We start from the raw sequence: 23,458 nt of genomic DNA, 5'->3' as shown, positions 1-23,458 counted from the left end.
AGAGCAAGAAGAACAAAAAAAACCCAAAGTTAGCAAAAGGAAAGAAATCATAAAGATCAGATCAGAAATACTTGAAAAAAAAATGAAGGACACAATAGCAAAGATCAATGAAACTAAAAGCTGGTTCTGTGAGAAGATAAAACTGATAAACCATTAGCCAGACTCATCAAGAAAAAAAGGGAAAAGACTCAAATCAACAGAATTAGAAATGAAAAAGGGGAAATAACAACTGACACTGCAGAAATACAAAGGATCACGAGAGATTACTACAAGCAACTGTATGCCAATAAAATGGAAAACCTGGAAGAAATGGACAAATTCTTACAAAAGCAAAACTTTCCGAGACTGAACCAGGAAGAAATAGAAAATATAAAAAGACCAATCACAAGCACTGAAATTGAAACTGTGATTAAAAATCTTCCAACAAAGAAAAGCCCAGGACCAGATGGCTTCACAGGTGAATTTTATCAAGCATTTAGAGAAGAGCTAACACCTATCCTTCTCAAACTCTTCCAAAATAAAGCAGAGGGAGGAACACTCCCCAAACTCATTCTACGAGGCCACGATCACCCTGATACCAAAACCAGAAAAAGATGTCACAGAAAAAGAAAACTACAGGCCAATATCACTGATGAACACAGATGCAAAAATCCTCTACAAAATAATAGCAAACAGAATCCAACAGTTCATTAAACGGATCATACACCATGATCAAGTGGGGTTTATCCCAGCAATGCAAGGATTCTGCAATATACACAGATCAATCAATGTGATACACCATATTAACAAACCGAAGAATGAAAACCATATGATCATCTCAGTAGATGCAGAAAAAGCTTTCAACAAAACTCAACACCCGTTTATGATAAAAACCCTCTAGAAAGTAGGCATAGAGGGAACTTACCTCAACATAATAAGGGCCATACATGACAAACCCACAGCCAACATCATTCTCAATGGTGAAAAACTGAAACCATTTCCTCTAAGATCAGGAACAAGACAAGGTTGCCCACTCTCACCACTATTATTCAACACAGCTTTGGAAGTTTTAGCCACAGCAATCAGAGAAGAAAAAGAAATAAAAGGAATCCAAATCAGAAAAGAAGAAGTAAAGCTTTCACTGTTTGCAGATGACATGATACTATACAGAGAGAATCCGAAAGATGCTACCAGAAAACTCCTAGAGCTAATCAATGAATTTGGTAAAGTAGCAGGAGACAAAATTAATGAACAGAAATCTCTTGCATTCCTATACACCAATGATGAAAAATCTGAAAGAGAAATTAAGGAAACACTCCCATTTACCACTGCAACAAAAAGAATAAAATACCTAGGAACAAACCTACCTAAGGAGACCAAAGACCTGTATGCAGAAAACTATAAGACACCGATGAAAGAAATTAAAGATGATACCAACAGATGGAGAGATATACCATGTTCTTGCATTGGAAGAATCCCCATTGTGAAAATGGCTTTACTACCCAAAGCAATCTACAGGTTCAATGCAATCCCTATCAAAGTACCAATGGCATTTTTCACAGAACTAGAACAAAAAATTTCACAATTTGTATGGAAACACAAAAGACCCCGAATAGCCAAAGCAATCTTGAGAAAGAAAAACGGAGCTGGAAGAATCAGGCTCCCGGACTTCAGACTATACTACAAAGCTACAGTAATCAAGACAGTATGGTAGTGGCACTAAAACAGAAATACAGATCAATGGAACAGGACAGAAAGCCCAGAGATAAACGCACACACATATGGTCACCTTGTCTTTGATAAAGGAGGCAAGAATATACAATGGAGAAAAGACAGCCTCTTCAATAAGTGGTGCTGGGAAAGCTGGACAGCTGCATGTAAAAGGCTGAAATTAGAACACTTCCTAACACCATACACAAAAATACACTCAAAATGGATTAAAGACACTATAAAACTCTTAGAGGAAAACATAGGCAGAACACTCTATGACATAAATCACAGCAAGATCCTTTTTGACCCACCTCTTAGAGAAAGGGAAATAAAAACAAAAATACACAAATGGGACCTAATGAAACTTAAAAGCTTTTGCACAGCAAAGGAAACCATAAACAAGATGAAAAGACAACCCTCAGAATGGGAGAAAATATTTGCAAACGAAGCAACTGACAAAGAATTAATCTCCAAAATATGCAAGCAGCTCATGCAGCTCAATATCAAAAAAACAAACAACCCAATCCAAAAATGGGCAGAAGACCTAAATAGACATTTCTCCAAAGAAGATATAGATTGCCAACAAACACATGAAAGGATGCTCAACACCACTAACCATTAGAGAAATGCAAGTCAAAAGTACAATGAGGTATCACCTCACACCAGGCAGAATGCCCATCATCAACAAATCTACAAACAATAAGTGCTGGAGAGGGTGTGGAGAAAAGGGAACCCTCTTGCACTGCTGGTGGGAATGTAAATTGATATAGTCACTATGGAGAACAGTATGGAGGTTCCTTAAAAAACTGAAAATAGAACTCCCATATGACCCAGCAATCCCACTACTGGGCATATACCCTGAGAAAACCATAATTCAAAAAGAGTCATGTACCACAATGTTCATTGCAGTACTCTTTACAATAGCCAGGACATGGAAGCAACCTAAATGTCCATCGACAGATGAATGGATAAAGATGTGGCACATATATACAATGGAATATTACTCAGCCATAAAAAGAAACAAAATTGAGTCACTTGTAGTGAGGTGTATGGACCCAGAGTCTGTCATACAGAGTGAAGTAAGTCAGAAAGAGAAAAACAAATACCGTATGCTAACACATATATATGGAATCAAAAAAATAAAAATGGTTCTGAGGAACCTAGGGGCAGGACAGGAATAAAGATGCAGATGTAGACAATGGACTTGATGACACGGGGAGAGGGAAGGGTAAGCTGGGACAAAGTGAGAGATTGGCATGAACATATATACATCTACCAAATGTAAAATAGACAGCTAGTGGGGAGCAACTGCATAGTACAGGGAGATCAGCTTCGTGCTTTGTGACCATCTAGAGGGGTGGGATAGGGAGGGTGGGAGGGAGACGCAAGGGGGAGGGGATATGGGGATATATATATATACGTATAGCTGACTCAGTTTGTTATACAGCAGAAACTAACATACCGTTGTAAAGCAATTATACTCCACTAAAGATATTAAAAAAAATAAGCATCGTCCTATAGAAATATAATGTGAGCCACACATAAATTTTTAATTTGCTGATAGTCACATTTTAAAAAGTAAAAAGACAAAGATGAAGTCAATTGTTAAAGTATATCTTATTTAGTCCAATAAAAGAAACTATTTCAACAACTAATCAATACAAAAAATTATTAACAAGATTTGTTTTTTCAAAGTAAGTCTTTGAAATCTGTATTTTACTTTTTATGGCCCATCTTAGTTTGGACTAGCCACGTTTAAGTGCTCAACAGCTACTTGTGGTTTGTAACTACCATGTTGGGATAGTGCAGAACTAGAATCATGAAGTGTTTTTTTCTTTCTTTTTTGTAACAAGGATACGAAATGACATGGGGATACTAGTCACAGTTTACATTTTAATAGTAAGTCATGGAAGGTAATGCAATGTTCACAAAAAAGGTTAGTTAGTAAATGATGGTGCAACCAAGTAGCTACTAAAAGCTAGGTTTCCAAAGAATATACAAGGGTGTATAAAACATGTTCATAGTAAAGGGGGTGAGGTAGATTTAGAGAAAGAAAACAGTGCACACAAAATTATCTCATGAGTGGTAGTTAGAAATAAGCATACATACCCACATGAGCTCGGAAAGGCATATCCCAAAATGTTAACATTGATTATCTGCCGGATAACTGATATAGGAAAGACTAGATTTGACACAAGGGAATTATCAGGAGTTTGGGACACATTATATTTAAGATACCTATTAGATATCCCAAGTGGAAATATGTTGTCTAGAGTTCAAGAGAGAGGTTCAGATGAGAAATGTAAATTTGGAAACTGTCAGTGTATTACAGAACTTAAAACCAAGAAAGAAACTGCATGAGTTGCAAACTCTCGCAAAGAGAGTGAGTTTCAACAGAGAAGAAACCCGGACCAGGGACTTCATCTTAGAATATGCCAACTTTTAGAGTCAGGAAGATGATGAAGAACCGGCAGACTGGGAAGAATAGCAAACTAAGTTGAAGCAAAACCAGAAGATGCAGTGCTTGAAGGAGTAGAGAAAGACCACCTGCTTCAAATGATAACTACAAGCCCAGTCAGGGAGGACTGAGAACTGACCCTGGTTTTGACCTGAAAGCCACTCGTGATCCTGACTGAAGCAGTTCTGGTGGAGAGTTGGGTTCTAAAAGGAGTGGATTCAGAGAGATAGGAGGAAATGAACTGCAGAGAACGTGCATGCACTTCACGTGAGCAGTTTTGCTGTGAAAGGGGACAAAAAAATAGGGGTATTTGTATCAGTCTGCCATCATATTCCTTGTGTTCTCATCCCTCCCACTCTAATGTAAGTTCCTGAAGGCAGGGAATGCTTTAATTCTCTGAGCCCAATATCACTTTTGTGGCAAAAAAAATCTGTGTCCAGCAGTAACACATTTTACACAGGCTATGGCTGAGGTGAACTACTGGATCACCATGAGAGTTAATTCATGATTCAGATCATCAAGAGGAGGAACCTTCAACTCGGGGTAAACACCTCTGAAAAGTAACTGCAATTCGATAATTACTGGCTGCCAGGGAGGCAAAGCATAAATTTCTTTGTAACTCAGTGAAAGCTTTCATCAAGAATGATCTTTTTCTTTTTGGCAAATCCCAAGCTTAAAAACCACTAAACCCTACATTTCTTTGTCATTACTGCAAAGATGAAAAAAACCCAAATATTGAAACTTCAGGCAGATAACTAACTAGTGAAATATCTATATAACACAAAAGACCATAGATTGAAAACCAAATCAATACAGGGGTTGTTACAATGAAAAATACACTGACCAGAAAAATCAGTTATTCTTCAAATTTTCAACATTTTACTACGTCTGGACAAACCTCAAACTATTGTTTCTGCACAGTCTTTCAACAACAGTTCAACCAAACTGGAAAAATCATCACAGAGCTAACATGTTAGAAGGTAATTCTAGATAATTATCAAGTTCAATATATTTGAATCTTGGCATAAGAACATCTTCCTCTTTTAAGATTTATTTAGAAAACACAGGTTGTTTCTAAATAGAATGTAGGGACCTATTTCAAAAACTTAGCCCCCTAGGTTGAGAAATGATGGCCAGAGAATTGGCAGGATAGTGAAATAATTGCAGTGATGTCAAAGAAATGTAAAGGTCTGAGGTTTATAAACTTAGATTTTAATTAGTTGAAAAGGTTAAACTGGTAACTCGGTGCAGAAGTTTCTATGTGTACATATGGCAATCTATTTTGCTCACCATAAAATGCCTGATAAAACACAAAATAATTCTGTTGATGCTGCTTCTTTACTTGGTCCTATTGACCTAACAAGACTCCACTTTCCCAACAGAATCTCAGTGCTCTGTTTCAGTTCCCCTTTTCCTGGCTTACAGATTCTAACTTCAACGTCTTCTCTCCATAACCAACCATGTCCCTTCCCTCTGCCCACTCTATCCTTTAATTTTACCAACCTCCTACCCGTCAGAAGGAAATACTGATAACTGTACAAACAAAGGACTGCAGCGGAAGAAAATGAGGGGCAGAGCCCTCACGGTGTAGCACGATCCTTCATACTCAGTAGGGGCTCAAGAATCAGGATTTGGGTTGCTTAAAATAAACATTATAGACAGGCTAAAGGAATATGGAAACAAGAGTAAAGAGAAGGACTAGGACATGACTCATTCACTGCAAAGTAATTCTGTGTGTGTGAGTGTGTGTGAGCTGCATGTGTGGGTGTGTATGAAAAAAGAGAAAAAGACATTCTATGATACAACACAAGAGAAAGATATGTGTTTTAAAGTCAGGCAAATGGGACTAAGAGAGGTGGGGGGATAAAAAGCTTAGCAAGATAACAATAAGTCCGCCATCAAGTAAAGATATCAGTTCATATACAATTTTAGAAAAAATTTACTTTTTAGTAAAATGCAAATAAAATGAATTTATCAAATCCCAACTAGGCAAAATGGAATTTGCCACTTGGCAAAAATTACCATGAAAATAAAACAATAATAATTATTAAGTAATAAGGAAGTTATTCTTAATATATGTTATTCTGTTTTAGCTGAAACTCCTTGAAATTTGAGGTCACGTTGTCCTTTGATTAATTCTGCATTGTGCTTAGTGCACCAACATGCACGTGAGGGCATTCAATAGTAATTACTGAGATTGCATTTTGATTGAAGAGGACAAGACTGACTTTTGCCAATAAGGAAAACAATGCCACCTGCCTCCTGTCATACTCTAATATTCCAAATGGTAAGTCATATTCCTCTAAATTAGTGATATGTATTTGTTATTGGAAGGTTTGAATTTATAAAATTCTTTGGGCCGGTGAGCTCATTCTCATACTTATGAATCCTGAAGGCTGCATGACGGTCTCCCATTGCCTCCCCTCTTTTGCACCCTTCTTGGAGAAAAGGCATCTATCTCTCAGCATGGCTGTGGCTAAAACCCAGGAACCAACCCCCTGTCCCCAGCACAGGCTTACCTTTTGCAAAGTCCTCTAGGACGGACAGTAAGCACCAGGCATGGGGCACAGTTCTTACTAAACCTCCCCACCTCCTGACTAGTCCGATGCTGCAGTGGCCACAGCAATATATCCCACCCCCACGCTCCATCACCACGCAGAAGACGGCAAGCATCAGTCCCCTTGTCTTTGTGCCCTTTCAGGTACTGCTGCTCAAACTTTCTTCTTTCTACTTGCCCCAGCCCACAGATTTTGCGTGCAAAACCGATACCCTTTATTTCCATTAATCCTCACTCCAAAGCCGACTACCCTAGAGGAGTTAATGAAAAAATTGGTCCGGTTATAGAACCTCATGTCCATAGCAGAAACTGGCAGAAATAGGGGCATTCCACAAATTAAAATAACAGAACTTTCTTCGTAAATAATTCCAATAATTGCTTTTCTTTTTGCAAGCATGACCCAAAGATGGAAGTCAAATTAAAGCAATAAAAAAAGTAAAGAAAAGCAAGTGAATGCAACGTCAGTGAGGAAAATGAGTAGTTTATGCTACTGTGTTCTGCAAAGCCTGTGGAGCAGGAAAGACTTAGGATAACCTCCTAGATCCATCACTTACTTGCTGATTGCCTTTACTCCTATTACTGGCAAAAATCCCCCTAGACATAAAACCCTGAGCTAGTTTTCAAAACAGGCAATGAGAAATCATAACAATCTTTCAAGTTTCTGATTCTGAAGTCTCCTTCCATCTTATCCACCACCCACTGACCAAATACAATTCAGAACCTCAAAACTCTCATCTCCATTAGCTCCTTTATCTCTGATTTGCTTCAAAGATAAACTTTAAAGATAATTTTAACAAAGTTAAAGGATCAGTAAAGCAACTGAGCCAGTTCAAAATGATTTAAAGATTAAACAGTCTCTTCTATCACAGAGAAGGCAGCTGCTCTGTGGTTTCTTTTTTTTTCTTTCTTTAACAAAACAGAGAGATTTCATCTCTATTCTCTCTAATTTACCATAGCTGGGAAAATTCAGTATTAAATTGAATATTCTGTATACATTTAAAAAAATGTTTAAAGGTGTTTGGGTTTTATTTATTTATATTTTGCCTTTTATTTATTTATATCATTTATCAAATTGTGTAACTCACTGATTTTAAGTTCATTGTCAAATAACAGTTTTCCTTTAATGATATTTTGATTGACAAATAAATCCCATGACAGCATAAATTCAGATTTCACTTTTATATAAAATCCTAAGGTTGTTTTACTCTCTACGACCAAAGAGAATCAATGTCAAAATAATTACCTCTTGCAAAGAAATGTATGGTGTTCCACAAGCCCTTTTCTTCCAAATAAGGGTCTTAAGGTACTGTTTAGTCTTCCACCAGAAAATTATTCCAAAATTAAAAAGGAATACTTACAGGAAAACAGTCGGTTTTCTTTCCATCTCCTTTCCTTGAGAGAACCATAGCAAAATGTAATTTTACGCTTCCTGTCCCAAAATAATATACCTGAGCACTTTCTCCTCTGCATCTTTTACCACTAGTGTTTAGCAAACAAGGTTTAAAAACTACTACTAGATATAAATTATCTTATGCTTAGTACAGATGGATACATGTGCCATGAATTGGCTTAAACTTAAGATGAATACAGGATGTAAACAATAAGAGAAACTATTTTTGCAGCTGTTGGCCTCAAGTCTAGCATTATTGATTGTGGTAATAGATTGTGCCTTTCCTAGGAAACCGTGCAAGGCATACCTGCCAGGCTCATTTGCTGAGTCCTGTGACTCATACGGCTTAATGCCAGATCAACGAACGACAGTGTTATTCAAAACTCAGGGTTACTAGATCTCACATTTTGGTCTCTAGTGGCCTTGCTATTACCCTTCGGCTTCTAAAGAAACCCAGGCTCATCCACATAGGAGTTAACTAACGGAATTTTCGCAATCCCAAATCAGCTTTGTTTAATTAACTTCATCTGATGTGAGCCTCTCACTAAAAATATTAAGCTGAGAATAGTGTCACTTTGTAAGACTCACATCTTTACCTCAGAGTTCTGAACATTTGAGTTGGTGAAACATTTCTTGCTAATATGATTTTCCCTCATTAATTATCTTGAGGCATTTTAATATCCTTAGGGATGACTGCATCCACTGAATTAGGTCAAGATTTCATGGTCTCTGTTGGCAATCACGAGTTTAAGTTATAGTTATCAGTAAAAATATCTGATTTGTGAATTTAATGTTGATAGAATCAGACATATATTTTGCAGTCTCTGAGGGGGGCAGAATTATGGTCCCCAAAGATGTCCACATCCTAACCCCCCCACCCTGTGAATATGTTACCCTACATGACAGAGAGGATTTTGCAGATGTGATTAAGGATAAGGATCTTGTCCTAAAATGGGCTGATTATCCTAGGTTATCCAGTGGGCCGCATCTAATCACGAGTCCCTTAAAACAAGGGTCCCCAGTGCCTCCCCGCCCCCCGTACCGGTAACAGTACCAGTCGGTGGCCTGTTAGGACCCAGGCCGCAGAGCAGGAGGTGAGCTGCAGGTGAGCGAGCGAAGCTTCCTCTGTATGTACAGCCGCTCCCCATCACTCGCATTACCACCTGAGCTCCGCCTCCTGTCAGATCAGCGGCGGCATTAGATTCTCATAGGAGCGTGAACCCTACTGTGAACTGCACATGCAAGGGATCTAGGTTGCGCGCTCCTTATGAGAATCTAATGCCTGATGACCTGAGGTGGAGCTGAGACAGTGATGCTAGCGCTGGGGAGTGGCTGCAAATACAGATTATCATTAGCAGACAGGTTTGACTGCACAGAGAGCATAACAAATCAATTGCTTGCAGACTCATATCAAAACCCTATCAGTGAGTGGCAGGTGAAAACAAGCTCAAGACTCCCACCGATTCTGCATTATGGTGAGTTGTATAATTATTTCATTGTATATTACAATGTAATAATGATAGAAATAAAGTGCACACAATAAATGTAATGCACTGGAATCATCCCGAAACCATCCCCACTCTCCGGTCCATGGAAAAATTGTCTTCCACGAAACCGGTCCCTGGTACCAAAAACGTTGGGGACCGCTGCCTTAAAGTGAAGGTCGCTTCCCGGCCTTGAAGAACCAGAGAGATGGCCGCATAAGGATTCGGTCTGTACTTGCTAGCTGTTAAGGTAAAGCAGGGTGGCCATGAGCCAAGGAATGCAGGTGACCCCTAGAAGCTGGAAAAGACAAACAAATGGATTCTCCCCTAGAGCCTCCAGAAGGGGATACAGCCCTGACACCTTGATTTTCTAGTCCATTGAGACCTGTGTCAGACTTCTAACCAATAGAGCTCTAAGATAACAAATTTTATTCACCACATTTGCAGTAATTTGTCACAGCAACAAAAGAAAAATAATACACTTTCCTGGTTTTTATACTGTTTCATCACCCCTTTTTTGGGAGAAAGTAAAAGGTGACTAGGAAAAAGTGCTCTACTCCAGCTGGGGCATGTGGGGTCACATAAATGAAAACCGGCCTGTTCGAGTGTAGGCATCCAGGTCCCAGCCCTGGCTCTGCCATTAAACGAACACAGACAACTGGGCCAAGCATTTAACCAAGCCCTCACAGCTTGAGCTTCTTTCCTCTCACTGGACAAAATGTTCATTTCCAGGTCCATGTTCTCTATTACAGCTTCCTCTCATTCTTCTGGATACTGGTTTTATTTGTCTTTCTAGTAAAAGCCAAAATGATCCTTTTTCTGCCATGTTTCGTTGTCTCACACTGGTAAAGTCTACAGACCTGGCATTTCCATATTTCAGCGGGAGCAAGTTTAAGTATGTATAAAACTTAAAACATTCTTATTAGGACATAAAAATAAAATGAAAACTCTCCTAAACCAATTTTTAAAATCACCCTGCCTAAAACTGCTTGGAACCACTTCCTGCCTGAAGCATGAAGGAAACGGTAATCTTTATAGTACACTCTGTATAAACTGCTACTTGTATTGGTTAAGTCAGCAGGAGGAGATATACATGGATATCTTAAGGGTTCAAAACTGCAGAAGTATTTTTCTTATTACAAAGAGTTAGCTACTCAATAGATTACATTATATTACCCAAAACATTAATACAACAAAGAGCAAAAACCTGATGTAACATAGCCTAGAATATAATAGTTTTCTCTCCAACACAAACATATGAAAGTGTTTCAATAAAAAGGTTTTAAAAAGTATGGAAACAGTTTATATTGACTTAATTTCTTTAACATTTAACCTACCGTAATCTAAACTAGGTGGTATCGTAATTTCTCTCTACTTTTCAGGAACTGTTTTTAATTAACTAGCAAATTTTCAAACACATAAGCAGGATTAAGTATTCAAAACAGTAAAGAAATTAAAAGTCAAAGCATTTTAGCATATTTTAGGGTAGAAAGGAATTCATTCATAAATAAGCATTTACGATATTCAAGATAAGACAGATATCCTTTATGTGAAAGTAACTTAATTTTTAACCTTTTTTTACACTCTCACAACTATGTTTTTCACTGATTCTTTAAAGAAAGGTGAATGAAGAACATTATCAGTCCACTAACATAATATTGCACAAAAACAAAGCAAAGGTAGAGAGCAGGGTATATTCCAGAAGACTCCAAAAATACAAGAAAGAAAATGCCAGTTTTAATCAGTCTCTCTAGAAACGGACAGTCTAGACCATTTACTGACCTCTCAAAAGAGCCATCTGTCTACCTCCTACATACAATAAAGGTTCAGCTACATAAAGAAATGGCAGAGTCCCCATCCTACCTACTCCCCTCTTCTTCATTCTCCTGCAAAGCTATCCATTAATTAATTAGAAACTGCCTTTACCTACCACCTCCATTTAAACACCGTATTACATTCTTCACAGAGTATACTGAAATAGTCCCTTGGGAATAAGGAAGAGGAAATAAATGCACAACTAACATTGTCATATGGACAGAACTCTCGGAACGGAGAGAGTCAGACATAGGCAGTAGAGAGAAACCTGTGTGTCTCATCACTTAGTGTTTATTGATAGGGCACATTGTGGTAGAAAACTAACTTTTCAAGGGAAATATTCATTCATGGCTCTTCTATTTGAATGTTGTAAATGGTTCTACAATATTCTTTTCATAAAGCTGAACACAGCTGGCTTATCCTCAAGGAGCATGGGTATGTGTTAAAGGGGAACTTTTATGAAGCGCTGATTTCATTTGTCACAATAACAGAAGCACTATTTTTATTATCAAATTGGGAGATTTTTGAAAAGCATTAAAAGTATGAAATTAGTATGAAATGATGGTTATCAATATACTTTAAACTTCATATATCCCCCTGTAACTAAATCTTTGTTTTAACAATTTGTTTCAATTTCCCTAACATGCAAATTCTCAATGTAACTTGGCCCTTCTTTCTAATAATATCTTCCCATAACCTCTTAGACCTTTCAAATGTTAATACTGTTTAAAACTGGATAAAATATACAAAGTATCAATAAAAAATACATAATTCACACTCTTAGAAAACTGCATTTGTGCTGTGACACCTGTCAAAATATTTTAAGGAATTTGTATATTTCAAATCATTTGAAATAAAAAGCTCTACTGTGTTTGCTATTGCTGCTTACCAGGGAGAGTAGCCAGCATTACATTGTACACCCACAGTTATTTTCATAAGCCCACCCCATGTATGTGCGCATACAGACGCACACAAACCCATACACACACTTTAAGTACAAACTGTAAGTCTGTTCTAGGTAATTGGCTGAAATGCTCCCATATACTATGTTTTCAGTCAGTAGTATACAGTAGAAAGCAAGAAACCATTCATTCACCTGAAAGAGAAAAATAGAGGCATTTGGTAATTCTCCGATATGCAAAACAAGGCACTTACCTTCCATTTCTAGGGATGTCTGAAATAGAACTGGAAACCGTGCAATGGGTGAGGGGCTTTATTGAGGGGTGAATCATCCCCACGTAGATGCTCTGAACAACCCCTGTATGCATACTGACATCATCAGGAGAGACTTGGAGGCAGAGGATACTATGGTAACCAAGCAATGTGCTGGGAGACAGAAGCCTTTAATTGCTTTAACAACTTCCTGGGGCTGGAGCTACCAGGCTTGGATTTACTAAGTAGGAAATGAAGGTTGTCACAGAAGCAGCGAGTGTGACACAGAGCAAGGGGACTCAATGAATTCTGAATCTATTCACTGCAATGTGACTTTTTAATGACAACTGTCATTACATGATTCCATTAGCAATATTCTTCTCACAGCTGAAGCTCTGATGAAGTCACAGGTCAATAAATAATGCTCCCAGGTAGCAACAGTATAAGTATTCATAGATGGTTTTCTCACTTAACAAGCATTAATATTATTACATTACAAACATCCTTTTCCTTGAGGGTGAATACTTGATTCCCTGTGAAAAGAAAGCTCACATCTGTGCCTTCGGAGGTCAGAGTACTGATAACAATGAAAACTGATGCTCTGCGTTTACTTCTCCAGGAGACGGCATCTGCCCATTCCACTTATCTCCGAGCTCCAGTAAATCCCCGCCAATACATCACTTATCCAGAAAACACCCCCAAGCCAAATGCCCAATTATGACACCCAGATAAAATCAGAAGAAATCTACCCTCTTACTGCCCCACAGTCTTCCTGATTAAGTCTTCTATCACAGGCAGAATTACTTCTACTTCTAACAACTCCCAAAACTATACATAATTTAAATCTTCCCTTTGAACTATTTGTCCTCCCGTGCATCTGGCACCCCATTCACAAGAACACAACCCCTCTTAAAAATACCAGGTTTAAAGTAATTGCTTAAAATAACAACGTTTCAACATCAAACTGAGTCTATAATGATATATCATGCTTATTTGATCACATGCGATGTTTTAATAAGTATATAATTTATCTGTACTATAAAAACTATTGTTTTCTTCTCTATATTGGATTGACATGTTTTTAAACAATACCATGGTCTAATTTTTTCTACTGTAGTAGAATACTGTAATTGCAAGAATAATCAAGTAACTTAGCAGATCCTCTTTAAGATACTCATAACACAATAAAAAATAAAAAATGAAGGTTGTCATTCTGTACTGTATACTCCAAGCTACTACAAAGAAATTATTATTCTCTCTATTTCAATTCAGATGAAGCTAAGCCTGCCTTTTAATGTTTCCCTTGTGAGTAAATACCATACAAATGTATGGCAATAATACTGCTTACAAAAATAGTAAAATGGAATACCACAGCACCGATTTACAGTCTGGAAAAATATAGAGAATTTTAACCTAATTGACAAGTTGGACTTTTTGTTACCATAAAGGTTGGGGAGAATTCTGAAAATAGAATAGTAAGGTCAGCTCTCATGAAAAACATAATAATTCAGTTTTCCTTAATTTAGGTAAAGTGAAAAGGCTTTCCAACAAAATGGAATTACTCCTATCCTTTCACTTGTTTTTCCTGAGATACCAAGTCTGAGAAGCAAAACATGCAAAGTTTACCATGAAATTCATGAAAATAGTGTGTATATACATATATATGTGTATACATAGATGTCTGTGTATATATTTGTGTGTACATATATATATGTATGTGTGTGTGTGTATATATATATATACATATATATACACATATATATACATATATATATACATATATATATACATATATATACATATATATATACATATATATACATATATATACGTATATATATACATATATATATACGTATATATATATACATATATATGTATATATATATATACACACACATATTAGGTTAGCCAAAAAGTTCATTCACATTTTTCTGTAACATGGAAAAATCTCAGCGAAATTTTTGACCAAAAAATTTCGAAATTTTTGGCTAACCCTCCTATATATATGATTCACACACACTTCTACATATATATATATATATACACATTATATATATGATTCAAATTTTAAAATAAATGCATTTGTTTATTTGAAAATGCCCAAAAGATATACACCCAACTTCTGAGAGTGGTTACTTCTGGCAGTTTCAATTACAGACTGAGAGAGTTCTCCAATTTTTATATTACATAATTTTAAACTTTTAAAAGTTTTTCTAACCATGGATATGAATTACTACTGTAAATCAAAAAATGAAAATTCATCTAACTGTGTTCTGAACTTGCAATCCTGATTTACTTGCTCTCAGAGAAGACCAATGACAGCTTCAGTGGACTAGATCCTAACATACTAGCCAGACGATTTCAAGGTTGTTTCAAACAACTCTTACTGGGAGATGATCCACCTGTCTAAACAAAACTAGGCTGGGAAAGGTAAATAAAGGTTATCTGGACAGCATGCACACAAAAGGGAACAGGTGTATCCACTACTCCAGAGGTGGGATGGTCATAAAGTAAGAGTGCAACAGTAAAGCTAGTTTGCTAGGGTTTTTTTAAAAAAAGGTAGAGTTTAGAAAAGAGTCTCTCCAAGTCCCTCACGTGCTGAATGCTGAATGCTGAGGCTAAGCAGGATGCCCTAGGTCACCAGCTCTTGCGCTGCAGTACTCACCCACTGGGCTGCCTGCTAACCAAAACTTACTTTTGAGTGTTCTTGAATTTGATCTTAATATTGTAATTGTTTTTTAAAATTGTCTATGTTAATCAATATGATCTTTTCATTGCACTGGTTCTTCTTATAAATATGTAATTTAATTAAATATTCTATACATCATTAAAAAAATAGCCTATCCAAAAATAAGACCAAACCAAAAGATGTCCGCCCACTACAGAAGGCTGAAGGGAATATGGAAGACCACCAGCAGGAACAGAAATCAAGTGTCAGTGAGACAAATGGCCCCAGGTGGCCAGATTTTGTGTCCTGTTAAAGATGCTTGCTTTAGGGAAAAGGGGCCTCGTATCTCCAACGTTCATTCCCTAAATCCAGGCTTTATTTCGTTTTTATTCTCCTCTTACGCTACAAAAACAGCTTAATGTGTCACGTTCTCATGAGTGTTCTATTTCCTCTTGCCACTCCACTAAATCTCTTGATCAATGCAATCTCATTCCCACCTTCTTAGGGAAGATGATAAACTCTTTCTTAAATGATAACTACCTCCTTTACTTGGATTCCCAGGATAGCACAGAGAAGCCCGGTGAAGCACACACCCACATTAGGCCACTCACAGCACAGAGCTGGGAGCTGGGACAAAGTACCGCATAACAGCACTAGCTCCACCAAGCTCTGACATATTCTTTCTGCATAACTGTATACCCCCTTTTATCTGTCCTAAATGTCAGAAAATCCACTTCTTATTTCCCAATGGATCTTAAGGCTTCACAGACATCCAAACAATATTATAATATCTCAGACTGAAAGACAACAAAAGTTAGAAAGTAAAATACTCTTTCACAGGAAACAAAGACACAGCAAAGAAATCACCCCTTGACTGTCCAAAGTATTATAAATCTCATCTACAAACCACCTTAATCCTTAAAGTGAAGTTTAGGGTTCAATGAGACTCTGAGCTTAACTTATTTCTTCAACTAAATTCTTGTTGGCAAGTGCCAATTCAGAAGCAAATGTAAGTTAAAGCGCCACTTCTGAGGGGATATTTGGCCAGAATTTCTAAAGCCTTGACTAGTCAGCTACAGTGCCCCCTCCTGGAAACCACCTTTCTGATAAGGCAAAACACCCTCCGTTCTATTTTTTTTTTTTTTTTTAGGTAAGAAGTGGGTTTATTTAGAGAAACACACTCCACAGACAGAGTGTGGGCCATCGCAGAAGGTGAGAAAGGCACCAGGGTATGGGGTTGTCAGGTTTTATAGTGGTGGGTAATTTCACAAGCTATTGAGTGGGAGGAGTATTCCAGCTATTTCAGGAAGGGGTGGGGATTTCAAAACACCCTCGGTTCTAAACTAGCTTTGCCTCATAATTTACGCTGAACTTCCTCTTAGCCCAGAGAAGCAACATTCTTGGCTCCTCTGGTCTTAATACAACACTTTTCCTAATTCCAATTAAAGATAGTATAAGGACTGAAAAATGACAGTGTATATGGGATTTTATTATTAGCATATGAGCTTAAATTTGTTAACTAAAACAAATTCATACTGATTTAATGAAAAAGTATCACACTAACTTCCAATGGCAAAAGGGTTCTAACTCTCCATCACTGGCCAAACCCACTCGGTGGCCAAATTTCACAGATGTATCTTCTCTTTGCTCCAGCCCCACAGTTGCCCCTCTAGCTTAGATCTTCTCTATCAGTCATCTCAGTCATCAGTCATCAGTCTTTTTCTTCCTTACCAGTGACCCATGGCAGAGTCATTCACATCACCACAATATTCTCAAGGCAACTCATGAGGCTTGGGAGAAACATTCCTTATTACCCGTTTCTCCTCCCTATATCTAGCTACAAGCCTACCTTCTCAAAGGAAAAAAAAAAAAAAAAAGTATCTTATCTCATGATTCAGCTATTCTGGGCAAATCCTTGACTTTTCTAAACATCAGATCCTCATTTTCAAAAAGAGAACACTAGTACTACCTCATACTGTAGTTATGAAGATAAAGATAATGCATAAAGTACTGGCGCATCAAAAGCTCTCAATTAAAAAGTTATTACAATTAATAATAATGAACAAAACCACAGAGAATCAAATTATACCACCTTCTTTGAAAGGCTTCATTTGTATTCCAGTACAGTCTGTAATTGGGTGATGAGGAAGCAGGAATTGGCCAAGTAAGAGCTTGAATAATTAAGTGGGGACCTTAGTTTTTTTGTTGTTCAAAACGAGGGTGTTGATCTTTTCCAGTCTAACATTCTATGTGCTAGGAAAGCATTCTAAGGCAATGCTTTTGTTTCTCCCACACAAATATCTGCCCTCTTCTGCAACCAAGCCCCTCAGAGTGCCCAATGTATGGGTACTTTTCTTAGTCCCTGTAATAGACTGAAATTATTCAAAGTTTTATCCTTAAAGAATTTAAACTTTGCTTTCATTTAAACATTCAGGATCTTTATACTATCACTGAACTCACCCATGAGTCAATTAACTTTAATGTTTTCCCAAAACTAAACAATGATTATAAAACCTTCAATGTTTTGAATCTAAAAGTCAAAGGAATTACAGATGATGGCTTACTCTAATACCAAGAACTTATTTCAACATTTCATGATTCTAATTTTGATTATAATTCCCAAAGGAAGCACGGGATTAAGTTCTAATATAGTTTCTCTAAAGAAGCCAGTTTAAGGTAAGTTCCCATTTTAGTCTCTCAATTAGTGGAACTTTAAAATACCTTTTCCCTGGGATACAAATAAAGAACTTTGCCGAAAATGTAGAGCATTTGTATGAATCCAAACATAGATATTGTTTTCATGAAATAAAAGGAAGCATAAGAGGGGTTAAAGATGATGCCTGCAGCCTAAGAAGACCAACTGAGCTGAAAGGGTCTGACAGCAGGATGTGGGTTATAATGCCTCTGAACGAAATCCTTTTGTGCAAGGGTCTCACAAAGGGCATCCAGGCAGGACTGTGTGTGTTTGGATTTAAATTAATCAACCAGTCAGTTCCACAATGCTAAGATTCCTTCTGTTTAACAGATTAAGGCAGGTTTACTGGCAGTTCCCAAATGATGTCAATAGCTTCTAAAAGGTCAAATGCAGCAATGCACACCAAATGTCCTAGAGTAAAGAGCACCAATAACTCTTCCCTCTATAATCTGCTAGGTGTGACTTATTAAATGCAGTGGATTATCCCATTTTAATCAGCTGTCCAGGTTTAAATTTTCTTTTTTTCTCTTTCCCCAAAAAGCTGAAACACATTTATACATTTTAATGATAAACACTGCAAGACTGCCTGTTTTATTCTATAGTATATCTGGTTAAAACAATATAAATAGCCCAGCTTCACCATCGCATCTTGCAAGGGGGTTGGGTGATGGGGCAGAAAGGCACAGAGGTGGAACTATTTTAGTCAATAGGGGCCAAGTACAACCAAAGCATTATCTGTGTTGTTAGCACAAACTCACAAAAAGAAAGTTATAGCTGCAACCACTGCCAAGTAAAAAATGCTCAAAAAACAGCATGTATATAAAAAGGAAGGACCCTGGCCAGGTGGAAGATTCCATCTGGGTTCAAACTCATGGATTCTAGCCCTCTGGGAACTTCTTTAAAATCTCGTGTTTCACTGTTTTTCCCAAGCAGTAAAGGATTGAATGCATTCTTGTAAAATATTAATCATGCGTGTCTTGGGCACTGAGTCGAAAAGGAAAAGGGAAGAGAAGATAAGCCAAGGATACTAGAGTATAAGGTGATCAGGACCAGCTCTTGTCTGACAATGCTGTAGAAACATTAACCGCTGGCCCTGGGACTCAAAGGAAGCTCCAAGAACCAACACGGCCCCCTGCCTCCCACTGATGTTCCTGACCTTCAACTAAGGAAAGGAAGGCACTGTGACATAGGTTATTAGAGCACAGCATTGAGTCTAAATCCCAGCTCTGCCACCTCTAATCCCTGTGATCTTGGGCAAGCTACTTAAACTCCCTGATCATCACTTCTCTCCACTATAAAACGAAGGAAAGAATAATCATACCTCTGAAGGTTGTTCAGAGCACTCCTGTGAGCCAGGCACAGTTTCAGGTATCAGGAATACAGTGTTGAGTAAACCATACAAGGCCACTGATCTCAAGGAGCTTGCATTCTGGGTTGGGAGATAAAATAATAAACAATTAAATGAATAACATAATTTTATATATATGGGAAAAGCCTCTGAAGAAACACATCATAGGATGACAAGATAAAAAACTGACTAGATGGAAGAATGACAGAGCTGTCAGAGAGAAACCTCAGTCTCAGTAGAAATGGCATTTGAATAAGGAGAAGGAGCAAGATGCATCAAATAAAAGGACAGAGCCTTCCAGGCATAGCGATCAGCAAGAACAAAGGTCCCAAGACAGAAAGGAGTTCAGGATGTTCAAGGAACATGAGGAAGCCCAGAGTAACTGAAGGACAGTGAACAGTGAGCAATAAGTGTAGACACCTATTAGACAGTTAACTGGAGTCAAGTAATAAGGTGATTCATGAACGGAGCTTGGGGTACAGAGCTGGAAACATAAATGTGGGAGTAACTTAACACAGTTTTCTGTAAAGCACCCACCACAGTGCCTGAACATTATGATTATGGATAACCAATCTCTCCATTCCCACTTTTCCAAATAAGTAAATTGATATTTGCATTAGGAAGACTGTCAGCAAAATAGAAAAAAAGAAGGAAGACAGCGCTGGATTGGCTCAGGGAAAACAAAGACGTTTTATGCTGAGTGCCAACTTCTACAAAATAGTAGGAGCTTCTTGCTGTTCTGAGTTGAGCAGGATTCTGAGGCCAGCTATGGCCTGTGTAACAATGTGTCCCATTACTTGCAGGATATATAAATGTAACAGATTTCCAAGGCTTTGGAATTGGCAGTTCTAGTTCACTATAGGTTTTAAAAAGTTTTAATTTTGGAAATTATTTCTCAGAATAATAATATGAATTAGATACCATCACTATCCCTATTTTATAGTTAAGAAATTTGAGGCTCAGAGAGAATAACTTATTTGCCCAAAGTGACCAGCCTTCCAATAGTTAAAACTGAGAACCAAATTTGGGTGTCTCTAACTCCTAAGACCATATTCCTATCTACTGTCACATACATGTGTAATTTTGCTAAATACGCTCCTTATCTGCATTTCCCCAACTGCACTTTAAGGGTCTTCCCAATGGGGCCTGGCTCCAGGATGGAATATCTTGTACTGTCATCACTCTAGCTCTGGCATGTTCTTTGGTTTCTAAATTCTCATGTCTCATCCGGAAGGAAGCATCCAGGCACAATTCTTTTCTGTGTTGATGTTGGTGGAAAACATCTTATTCGTTAAAATGCCAAATCCTATTTGATTTAGTGATTAGGTCATCTTATAAGTAAGCTGAAAATTTTAGCCATGTCAGAATTCCAAATTATTTTAGCAATCACCTACCTATTATTCATCACCTATCCTATTTTTCAGCTGATAGGCGTCTCATCTAGCTGTATTTAAAAACACACACATAGGGACTTCCCTGGTAACACATTGGTTAAGAATCCACCTGCCAATGCAGGGGACACAGGTTCCATCCCTGGTCCGGGAATATCCCACATGCCGTGGAGCAACTAAGCCCGTGCGCCACAACTACTGAGCCTGCGCTCTAGAGCCCACAAGCCACAACTAATGAGCCCACGTGCTGCAACAACTGAAGCCCGCGCACCTAGAGCCTGTGCTCGGCAACAAGAGAAGCCACCGCCATGAGAAGCCCGCGCACCGCAACAAAGAGTAGCCCCCGCTCGTCACAACTAGAGAAAGCCCGCGCGCAGCAATGAAGACCCAATGCAGCCAAATAATAATAATAATAATAAATTAATTAATTTAAAAACACATACCTACACTATCAAATTAAGTTAGTGCCACTGTTGTTATTGTTACCTCACCCACACAACAGCATATTCATTTACTTTGACTAAAGAATAGGAATTTTTTGGAGGTTAGTCCTAAAGAATAGGAATTTTATTTTTAAGGATTCCAAGGAAATAAGAAGTAAAAACTCTTGTACAGCTTACAGACTTACCACAACATAGGCAGAAAAGCTAAAATATATTTAACCCTGAATTGCTTTGTCCTTTCCCTCCACCCCATGCTTTCTTTCCCTCCCATCTATTTTCTACGAGAGGGCCTCATAACAGGAGAAAAGTATGCCATATACTACGTTGATTTGATTCCAGCAAACTAACCAGAATTTGAATTTTTATTAGCAAGAGCCATAGGCAAGAGCAATAATACGTTATACCTATCAGTGTTTAGTTTTATTCATGAACCCATGCTGGGTTAAGAAAAAAAGAAGAAAAGCTAACTTCAAAGCATTATTGAAAGATGGTTAACTCTCTAGCCACAAATGAGAATCACAAGCTACTTTGATGTGTGAGAATTTTTAGATGTCCTAAATTTAAAGAAAGGACATCTATGATACAGGTTTAACCATTTAAAAAATTCCAATAATATACTTCTTTTGCATCTCGAAAAACCAGTAATTACCTAAGGGAATAAATAAATTAGAACTCAGCCTCAGAAATTAAGCCTTAAATACAAAGCATACGAACAATATTCCTCCCTCATCATATGGTTCAGTGGCAAAATGCCAGCTCTAATATGTTCAGTACAGGAAATATAACTCTTCATATTGTCATTTTCTCACAGTCATCACTCCACCAAGGACTTTGGGCATTAACCAAGCTGCATACACATCTTCACCTCAAAAATTCAACTAAGTATAAATCAGAGCATTACTCAATGTATAAACTATGTGGCACATGACTGCAAAGACTGTGATTGCACAAAAACTTGTGCCAATACTTAATTTGAAACTAACCTTGACAATGACCTAAAATTGCTAACCTTCGAACCTTAACCAATCTCTGTCATTTATATAGTGCATGCCATGGTCTACTTTCACACAACATTTGAGAATTATTATTCAGTACGTATAATTCTTAAAGGTTGTATGAAAATAGGCCATGGAATATACTGTATAAGTTTCAAAAGAAAATGGAAATTACTAAGGAGAAAAGTGAGTGGATTAAAATGTATGATTTTTCATAACAATGGTCCAAAGATATGGGAAAGGTGGAAAGTTGACACCACGTACTTTATATGGCTTTTAACTTATAAATATATTAGATCTAATATTATTTATTAAAATACTTGTATTTACCAATCTGAATATATTTAAACAGTCTTCAAACCTAAATGCTAGAACATCACAATTTTCTCTTCTCTCTCTTACCAAATTGACATGTCTCCATCAATAACTACTTGGAAAAATATTCAAGGCAATCTCAAAAAGAATTATTGTGCTTCATTATGCAAAACAAAAACGCAGCTTTTAAAAAGTACTCTGTCTGACATTCAGTTCTGTATGCTGCTACAGCAGGTCAAAAGCCATTAGCCACCTAATGAAAATACATACTAGGAAATAAAATGTCCTTCAAAATTATTTCACATACAGTATTCTCAAAGTAAAATGGGTGAGATTATATTCTAAATGTTTAAAAATGTGATGCCTCAAAAAGAAATGCACTCACCATGTCAGAAATTAATTTGAACATAGATTTAATAATGGTCATATAATGTAGAACACTCACATTAGATAAACAAAGTACTGTGTCTGCTATGAGATAAATGAATACATAAAATAACCAACCATCTCAACACTATATGGCTATTATTCTCTCCTTTTCCAATAAAAGTAACAGACTCAATATGATTCCTCGGATACTTAGGACATTCTCACTATTCAACAGTCTTCTGGGGACTGACCCAACAGTCCTCTTGTATCTTTAAGACATTCTACAAATCTATTTGGGCAGAAGAAGCAAAACAGGAGCGCCTGTGCTACTGGACATTAAAAAGAATTCACAAGTCTATCTTATTTAACATTTTGAAACTTGGCAATGAAGTCTATGGTTTTCTATGATTTTTCCACTAATAGATTCTATTAGCAATTATTAGCTAATTGGCCACTTGGCACTTTGTACAACCAGGTACGGAGCTAAGTGCTTGACACATCTTAATGCATTTAATCCTCATAACAACTTTATGATGTAGATAGTATCCTATTGCCATCTTACAAGTAAGGAAACCAAGGCACCAAGAGGTTAAGTAATTTGCTCATAGTTATACAGATAGCAGGTGGCTACTTTTCAATGAGGGAAACATAGTTTATAGAATGTGAGGTCCCAAATAGGATGAGGA

At 37.4% G+C, this 23,458-nt stretch overlaps 1 protein-coding gene across 9 annotated transcripts in view; it reads right to left on the bottom strand.

The window, feature by feature from the left end:
* PAM (peptidylglycine alpha-amidating monooxygenase) overlaps positions 1 to 23,458 on the bottom strand; it is a 279,419-nt gene that overhangs the window by 218,205 nt on the left and 37,756 nt on the right. For 8 of the 9 annotated variants that reach the window (XM_082375933.1, XM_082375926.1, XM_082375925.1 and 5 more), the window contains exon 2: positions 19,233 to 19,340. The exons of the other annotated variant lie outside the window; for it this stretch is intronic. The gene's annotated coding sequence lies outside the window, so the exon portion shown is untranslated. The remainder of the gene's footprint in view (positions 1 to 19,232; positions 19,341 to 23,458) is intronic. 9 annotated transcript variants of the gene reach the window in all.

The sequence above is a fragment of the Balaenoptera borealis genome (assembly GCF_965194805.1).
Source record: "Balaenoptera borealis genome assembly, chromosome: 2".
NCBI classification, from domain to species: Eukaryota; Metazoa; Chordata; class Mammalia; order Artiodactyla; family Balaenopteridae; genus Balaenoptera; species Balaenoptera borealis.
This window is presented reverse-complemented; position numbering and strand designations above follow the sequence as displayed.